The sequence below is a fragment of the Abramis brama genome (assembly GCF_963993115.1).
Source record: "Abramis brama genome assembly, chromosome: 24".
NCBI lineage: Eukaryota > Metazoa > Chordata > Actinopteri > Cypriniformes > Leuciscidae > Abramis > Abramis brama.
The window spans coordinates 10,180,707-10,190,503 of record NC_139986.1 but is presented as its reverse complement, the minus strand read 5'-3'; positions in this window follow the sequence as shown (position 1 = coordinate 10,190,503).

The following is a 9,797-nucleotide window of genomic DNA, read 5'->3' as shown; positions in this document are numbered from 1 at the left end:
CAGCAGTCGAGAGAGAGCGGCGGAGGCGGAGGCGGAGGCGGAGGAGGAGGAGAGTGGCATTGTGAAGAGGGTGCAGTGAGCGCGGCGGTCTGGTGTTCAGTTTGTGTGGCGGTCTAAAAGTTCAGTGTGTGGGGCGGTTGAGCTCAGTGTGTGCGGCAGTCAAAAAGTGCAGCGAGTGCGGCGGTTTGAGAAGAGAGAAGCGGCAGTTGAAGAGGAGAGGTGTAGACAAGCAAAGCGGACCTGATCAACATCGAGGTACAAGAAGACGAGAGGCAGAGGCGGCAGTTTGAAGGCACGAGTGTGCTTTGAATTACGGATTGTTGATCGAACTCGATGTCTCCTTTTGAACTTGCCATCATAGTGGATCTGCCGGCCCAACGAGTTGAGGTGAAGGTATCCTTTTCACTTTTAAGTGGTGTGTATTGCAGTGTCTGATGATTGAAGTGAGCACGTGTGAAGATTTAAAGTGGTTTGATACATGCACGAGTATTTGAAAGCTTGATGTTACCAGCACTCTAAAGTTCGGTCGGAGACTGTCCAGCCCGGTGGGGAGCTACGAATTAATGTGAACAAAGAGAAACTGCTAACTGCCACTGCTGCCTGCCATCACTGTTCTGTGGTAAGAAGACTCAGTTGTAACTGTTGGATTCTGTACTCACTACTGTTGTTCTGTGAACATAGAGAAACTGCTATCCGCCATTGCATGCTGCCATTGCTGTCCTGTGGGAAGAAAACTCAGTTGTTAACTGCTGGATTCTGAACTCACCATTGCTGTTCTGTGAACATAGAGAAACTGCTAACCGCCACTGCTGCCTGCCATCACTGTTCTGTGGTAAGAAGACTCAGTTGTTGACTGTGGGATTCTGTGCTTACCGTGGCTGTTTTGTGAATACAGAGAAACTGTTATCCGCCACTGCATGTCGCCACTGTCCTGCGAAAAGAGAAAGTCCATCGTCTGCTGCCACCCACCTGTAGCCCCTTGTGCTCTGCCTACCACCTACTACTCGCTGCTCCCCATCGAAAAGGTCCTGGTTCTCTGGCCCATCCCCGTTGTCCTGTGAAAGAGAGGTGACACTCAGTGATCTGATGCTGTCCTGTGAGAAGAGAAATTCCACCGTTTGCTGATCCTTACCTGTGGCCTCCTGTGCCCGGCCCCCTACTTACTACTCCCTGCTCTCCACTGAAGAAGGTCCTGGTCCTCCGTCCCATCCCCGTCGTCCTGTGAAAGAGAGGTGACACTCAGTATCTGATGCTGTCCTATGAGAAGAGGAACCCCCCCGCCCGCTGATCCTTACCCGTGGTCCCCCTGTGTCCTGCCCACCACTTACGTTGGTTTGCCGCCTACCATCTACAGGTCCTGGCCTCTGGACCAATCTGCCTCCCGCCCCTTCTTCCCTCCTTCTATTGTGGTCCTGGAGCAGAGCTACCCAGCCCCCCAGCTGTTGCTCAGAAGAAGGCATTTGTCCCTCATCCCTCCCCTCCCCTCTGTATTGCTCCGAGCAAGTAAGAGACCAACTGGTGGCCGATTGGAGTCTTCCTCCACAGAAGCCCTGCCTAGACGAGTGGCCTTTATGAAAGGTTCTGTGGCAGTGACATTCCTTTAAAGTGTTTTTATACCTAATAAAAAAAACCAAGCTTTTATATCACGTCGGTGTCTGACTCTTGGTGTTCTTGGTGTAGCTCCTCCGGAGTGGTGGTTGTCCTCGGCCCTAGCGGTGACACATGCATGCCTGGAAAACTCATGAATATTCATGTATGCTCCGCCCACTGCCTTTACAGATGCACAACTCACTTTTGCTCCACATTTCACATAGATCAATGGTGAAAAAAAGGGAGAGAGCGCGAAACTTTTCCTTTCAAACGAAAAACAGTTTGAGACTCCAAGCAGATTCAAGCAGTTGTAGTAATGTACTTTTGTTTATGCTAGAAAAATATCCAAGAAAAAAAAAGACATTTGTGAGAAAATATTCTACATGTGTGCAACTCTCATTGGATGAATTCACATACTGATTTGCGAATGAGCAAAATTTGTCTGTGACTTCACATTTTTTGATGCGGGTGTGTGAATGCGTTTTGCACCATATTCACTGCAGCAACTGTAGCAAAAATGTGAGCGTACCAGTTTTTTAATTTGTGATTTGTGGAATAGGATTTGTGCACCAGCAATGAAGAACTTGAGAAGGTCTAACTTTTGTGTTGTATTTGTGGGAGAGAGAAACAAAAGTCTGCAACTCTTAAAACATTTTTCTTTGTGACTTCAAATTTACTGATACACGTGTAGCTATTCTCTACAACAACAAATTCCACTGTCACAGGCGCTCAGTTGATTTGCACCAAAAATACCTTCATACCGATGTCCTTACAACTCTTTACAGTCATTTAAGACTTTAACTCAATTTAGACTGTGCTTAGGATATTTGACAAAGCGAAAATTTTGGCATACTTTTGCACAAGTGTGTCTATCTCACAGACAGCTGCGTTCCATTCGACAGGGTTCCCATGCAGTGTTTACTGCTCCCTACTCCCTAAACCCGGTATATCAGTTGAAATGGACTTCGCCCACAATAATTGCTCATTTGGAATGCCCTGCAATGTCAAAGAAAGGCAACAATGGCATCGCACAGATTATGATATTGTCACGAACAGAATAGGACAGACGAGGTGAGTGTTATAACACTTTATTGCAGGAATGGATGAGAAAGCAGAGTGGAAAGGCGACACAGGTAAGTCAACTGGTAGCAAATGATTTGATGAAGACTTAACTGGCTGGTGACACAGTGTTTCTCTGTGCAGGTGAAGGGCTGTTGCGGGAGGTTGGTGAGCAGATGAACAGGAGATCAAGAAAGACGACAATGACAGACAGAAGACGGATCAGGTAGTACAGGTAAGTTTCTCAGGTGAGTATTCGGTAGGGTCTGTAGAGCTTGTCGTAGATGTAAAGATGAGACCAGACAAGGATGCAAGGGTGATGACGGTAGATATAGGGTGTGTTGATGAGGCAGTGCAGGGAATCAGTATCCAGGTGATTATCTGCAATAGGTGTGGTGATGGCTGACGGAGTGCAGGCGGGGACCAGGAAGGATGCTGGGAAATGTAGTGCTGACAGGTTACTGAGCTGGTGACTGAACTGGTCACTGTGACAGTACTTCTTCCTCCGGAAAAGCGTGACCTTGCGCAAAAAATGGTCAAGTGGCAGTTTGGGGGACCAGGGCGGAGCCGGCAGCTCAGTGCTGAGTGTCTCGGGGACGGCCTCCGTGGCAGTGTCAGGGAAAGCAGGTGTCTCTAGGAAGACCTACGTGGCCGTGTCCGTGGATGGGTGCATCCCCCCCACTCTGGACGGGAACTGGAGGAGTCCTCTCTGGACTCGGGACGGGAGCTGGAGGAGTCCTCTCTTGACTCAGGACGGGAGATGGAGGAGCCCTCTCTGGACTCGGGACGGGAGATGATGGAGTCGCCCTCTCTGGACTCGGGACGGGAGATGGAGACGCCCTCTCTGGACTCGGGACGGGAGATGATGGAGTCGCCCTCTCTGGACTCGGGACGGGAGCTGGAGAAGTCCTCTCTGGACTCGGGACGGGAGCTGGAGGAGTCCTCTCTGGACTTGGGGCGGGAGCTGGAGGAGCCCTCTCTGGACTCGGGACGGGAGATGGAGACGCCCTCTCTGGATGGGAGATGGAGACACCCTCTCTGGACTAGGGACGGGAGATGGAGACGCCCTCTCTGGACTCGGGACGGGAGATGATGGAGTCGCCCTCTCTGGACTCGGGACTGGAGATGGAGTCGCCTCGGGACTGGAGGGTACGAGACTCTGGAACGGCGGTCATCTAGGGATGAGATTCGGGAACGGTGGCCATGACGGGATGAGGCTCTGGAGTGGCGGTCATGATGGGACAAAACTCTGGATGATGGTCAGGGCCTGGTTACAAGACCGGAGTGAAAATGTGGCTGAGTAGTGGGGGTGTCCTCATCGACCTCACCAATTGTGAGGGACGAACATAGCCACAGTACATAGTCAATATAGCTCTCCAAGGAACAAGTGGTAGCTGTTGCTGGTACCTGGTTATAAAGATCATCGTCTAAACCGCACCAAAACATGATTTTCATGGAACTGCCATTTAATGATACTTGGTTGGAGAGTTCAAGAAAATCCTGCACATACTCCTCAATGGGATAACCATCCTGGAAGATGGAGATGATTTGATTTGCAGGACTGTTAGGGGTTAGGAAAAGGTTCACAGTGCTCTTTTGGTTATCGTTGTAGTGGTCTGGTCTTCTGTCACAAACAGAAGAGGACAGACAAGGTAAGTGAGTATAATAACACTTAATTGCAGTAATGGAATTGTTTCCAGAGTGGGAAGGCGACACAGGTAATTCAACTGGTAGCAGATGATTCGATGAAGACTTAACTGCCTGGTGACAAGGTGTTTCTCTGTGCGGGTGAAGGACTGGTGCGGGAGGCTGGTGAGCACACGAACAGGAGATCAAGGAAGACGACGATGAACGGATGATGGCAGACAGAAGATGGATCGGATAGTACAGGTTAGCTTCTCAGGTGAGTATTCAGTAGGATCTGCAGAACTTGTCATAGACGTAAAGACGAGACCAGACAAGGATGTGAGGGTAATGACGGTAGATACAAGCTGTGTCCCAATGTGAAGGCTGCATCCTATCCCATCCCTTCGAAGGACGCACCATGTAGCCTTTGTAGGATTTCCTAATTGCGCAACCAGGTGTTCCCGATTACCGCTCCTGGCGCCAAGCAACGGTGCGAGAGGACAGCTGCCATCCTGATAATTCATTTGATATAATTGAGTAAACAGCTATGGAGCCAGAACTGGCTATTGTCATTTTTATGTTTTACATTTTACTGGAGGACATGGTGAGGATGTTTCAGCCCCGGTGCTGCTGGGTCATGTATTTTCGGCTTGGCCGAAACCATGACCATGGCCAGCTAAACTAAGCTGGTTTGCTGCATCCCTATTCAGAGGCTGCGTCCTGAATTGGCGGATTCCACTTTAAATTGTTCAAGTATTGGGTGATAACTTACATAAATAATATAATGATATATGAAAAGAAAAGAAAACTTACATAGGCCTCATATATATATATTTTTTTTTTTCAAAGGTTCAAATGTTCACTTATATCTTACCTTGATGCGATTTTGTAGGCTAGTGTATTCTTTTTATTATGTACACAAATGGACCATGGTGAACATACAGGTTTTCAACCCTGTTTGAATATAAAACCCAGTTGAATGTAAAACAGTCCAGTGCAAACGTTACTCCCGCTCGTCATCGGCAGCTGTCACAGTTGCCAGGCGACAAGAACAATCCTCCGTAGGCTAGACCGGTCCGAGCGCTTCAGATGCGCCCTGTATGGGACGCAGCTGTAGTTAGCAACAATTTGTTAATATTGTGACAATAGGCCTACATTTTGTTACTTTAATTTTCGGAACTACATACTTTTAAGTATTCACGTACGAATGTGAAGTAACCTACTGAAGTAATTTTTTTCCCTCACAGGACAGCAACACTACAAAATTATGTTCTTTTACAATATGATGCATTGTTTTACATTAAACTACAGAAAAAGTACATAGTTTAAATGTTACAACCTTGAAAATATTCAGAAGTAAAATGCAACAAACACAGTAATGCAGTAGTAGCCTAATATAAATGCAAACCATCATAAAAACCCTGACAAGGAGTTTTTTTCTTCTTCTGCAGAATACATACCTTTAGTTTTAGTCTTGATACCTTAAGTACATTAGAGTATGCAAGATAATTTTGCTTAACTAAGGTTTGAAATATATGACTAGTAGTTTTTCCCCAATGCGGTATTAGTAGTTATTAAAAGTACTTTTTTCAGAAATATACTCTTTCTGAAAAAAAATCTCAGTGACATGGCAGCTGTCGATTGAGTCAGCCCTGCAAACCTGTTGGTAGACAACTTAGTGGATAGTGGAAATATGCACTCAAACACTGTGGAGACCCACCAGCAGGAGGCCTTACCAGGGTCTCTATTGTGGCAGCCCATCCCGGTCCAGCAGCACCACCAGGGTCTCCCTGCTCAGCTGAATAAAAGTCTACATCATTTTTTCTTATTTTATGTACTGTAAATTTAAAGTTTATGTTGATTTTGATATGTTTAATGTATGTTGTAAATAGTTGGAAAAAGTACTTTTATGTAGCCTATAGAACAAATGATTTTCATTTACCAATTTTAATTGAAAAAAAAAAAGGTATAGAAGAATGTTTCATGTAGAAATTATGACTGTCATTACAAAAATAAACAATGTCCAGAACAATTCATGGTAACACTTTATTTTGATGGTCCCTTTTGAACGTGCTGTTGACTATAAGTAACTTTGCAACTATATGTCAACTAACTTTCATTGGAGTATAAGTAGACTGTCTGCTTAAAGGTTGTGAGGTTTTCGCGTGCAGCCGTCATAGGCAGCCGTGCACGAGCACAAAACCTCACAACACCCACCCCTGTCGGTGATTGGTTGGAACACTATTTATTTTGGTTTTGAGCGATGGTGATACCAACTGTTTTTGTGTGCAGATCTCAGAGACTCTGCCTACAGAGACACGTTTTTTTTGACGGCTTGCTTATGGGGCGGGTAGCTAGCGGATCATTAGGAAAGATTAGATGAATGTGATCATTTATGTTTCTGAAATCACTGATACAACCTTTAATATCTGCAAACACTTTATTGTGATGGTCCTCCAACAGACACTCTACTGATTATAAGTAATTTTGCAACTACATGTCAACTTAATCTAACCCTAACCCTACCAGTCTAATGAGAGTTAGTAGACATGTAGGTGCAGCGTTACTTACAATCAACAGAACGTGTTAAAGGGACCATCAAAATAAAGTGAAACCCAATTCATTCTCTTTTATTTACACATTTAAAGTTGCATAAAAATAAATAATGTACAGAATTTTTCTTTCCTTTTAAAAAATAAAAGTGAAAAAAAGTTCAACAAGAATATATAGAAAAAATATATATATTTCAATCATTCTCTCAAGAAGAGAAAATAGCCTGTCCATCCTCTCCTGTGCTCTTTTCGCCTCTGCCTCTCTCTGTAGTTGCATGTCTTCTCTGATCAAGTCCAAAAACTCGTTCTCTCTGTCTCGCCGCCTTCGTGCTGCTGCTGGTGCTGGTGGTGCTGCCCCTGGCTCTTCCTCACTGTGGGCACCCACTGCTGAACTTGGCCCTGGTGTGTCCTCAGGGATTGAGGCAATGAGGACAGGGGGGTTGGTGCAATGCCTCTGTCCCAACACCTCATCCATGAGGACAAACCAGGGCCAAGTTTCAGCAGTGGGTTTTCCACTCACACCCTCACCTGTCCCAGGACACTTGCAATCCTAAAGGCAGAGCAAATGAACCACGGCTTGTTAACAACAACAGCACAATGAATTTTAGCAAAGATGTGTGTATTAACTTTCTTTCTTTGTATTTTTTTTTTTTAAGTTGTCCCATTATTATTATTATTATTATATTTTTTGCCTCTATGGGAGTTACCTTCCCCAGCAGTGACGCTTCATTGCGCAGCTGTGACGCAATCGGCCTTCAAATACGGCCTTCGGAGGATGCAGCCTTCACATTGGGACACAGCTACAGGGTGTGTTGATGAGGGAGTGCAGGTGCAGTGAATCAGTATTCGGGTGATTATCTGTAGCAGGTGTGTTGATGGCTGATGGAGTGCAGGTGGGGACCAGGAGGGATGCTGGGAAATGTAGTGCTGACAGGTTACCGATCTGGTGACTGAGCTGGTTACTGTGACAGATATAGCCTAACATAAATAAATATTGTAATTTACTTTACCTGTACATATACAAAACAGTATGTATCTAATAATAATAATCAAACAGATTTGAAGCTGTACTGTAAAAGTCATTCAATATGAAAATACATTTTGATCTGGTTAACTATGTATAAATGTGTTCTTAATCAATGGCCTTAATAATTGTTTGGTCTCATCTCATGCGCTTTCTTTCCCACTCGCAACTGCAAAGTAAATATTCCTACGGAGCTCCTAAAGTGACGTGGTGGGAATAATTTGGGATGGAAGAAAAAAAATATTTTTCAAATCTTTTGGGTTCCAGTTTTGCGTTCCCCCGAGAAACTTTGCGTTCCCTCACAAAGACATTTGCGTTCCCTTGCAAAGATATTTGCGTTCTCACAAGTTATTGATCCGTGAAGTTCAAATCTGTGAATATATTGCAAACTTTACTGAACTTCTTGAGTTAAGCACTGAACACATTTCTTTATATTTGAGTACAAGTTCAAACACTATGAAACGCTCAATTGTAAACGTACGGTGTCTAAAACACTGCTAGCGGTACATTAAACAGGAAGTGTCTGTCTGAGCTCACACAAGGTTTTGCGAGGGAATGCAAAGTTTCTCGGGGGAATGATAAATATATTTTTCTCCCATCCCAAATTTTTTCCACCACCTCGTCCCTTTAGGGGCTCCGTATATTCCTGAGGTAAATAAAGTTAAATAACAAAATGACAGCATCTCAGCTGCTTCTAAACACTTTTACTTTGTTTGTAGACTATACAAAAATTCATCACCTTAACCATTTATAAATACTCTAGTTTGTATAATAATAACAATATTTATGAATACTCAAATGCATACTCCATTGCAGAGCTGTTTAAAAACTCTTCCAACGGCTCTGATCTATGGTTAGTTCAGACTGGTGACAGTTGGATGATTTTCGCTCTCTACTTCCGTTCTAACAGAAAACACTCAACGCTCTCCGACCCGCTCATCCACACAAAACAGTGCATGGTGGCTCTAGAACGCAAACTCTGACATAGATTCCAAGTTGCAAGCCATGAAATTTTTTGAAAAAAAGGTTATCTCTGCGCAAACCTCAAAAACGCAAACCCGTGAAAATGCCGGCGGCGTGCATATGCGTTTTAGTCTATAGGTATGCGCATGTCTATAGGTATGTGCGTTTGAATATATATGTGCGCAGGCGTGTAGTCCTTCTTTACTAACCAGCCGTAGACGGTTGCATAGTTATAATTTTCTCCCTGATATGATCAATCTTGTAAGTAAAGAAGTTCATAAAGTCATGACTGCTGTGCTGCTTGGAAACGTCTGGGGTTGAAGCTTTATTTTTTGTTAATTTAGCCACTGTTTCAAATAAATACCTAGGGTTTTGTTTATTTTCTTCTAATAGGGTTGAAAAATAAGCCCTAATAATCCCTAAAAATAAACCAGTGCCCTTTGAACTGAACATGTTCGCTCCCTTCGGATTGAAATCTCACTTAAGATGGCGGAATACTCTGTGAAGTCTACTTCGTAATCCATTTACGGTCGAATGGAACGCTCTGTGCACCAGTACAGATTTAAGTTCTTATTTTTGTGTCTTATCGCACTTGAATGGTTTAATAGCCCTTGAATGAATGATAGCGTTATCATATACTGTAACATATACTAACTTTTTACAGAAAATATTCAGATGTAACGCCCTTTGTAATTGTTAACATTTTCATAAGTAACTGTAATTTAACTACACATTTTTTCTCAGTAACTGTAACGGATTACAGTTACATTTATTTTGTAATTAAATTACATAACGCCATTACATGTAACTAGTTACTCCCAACACTGGTTAGTTGTAATGAATGTTTTTGTGTAATTTCGCTGTGTATGTTGATGATAATACAAGGGAGAGAGCGCATTTTTTAATGCGCATATCTTGTACTGTGATTTATTCAGCTCTTACAGTTATTTTCTGGAGGGACAACGGACGCTTCATCTTTTGTG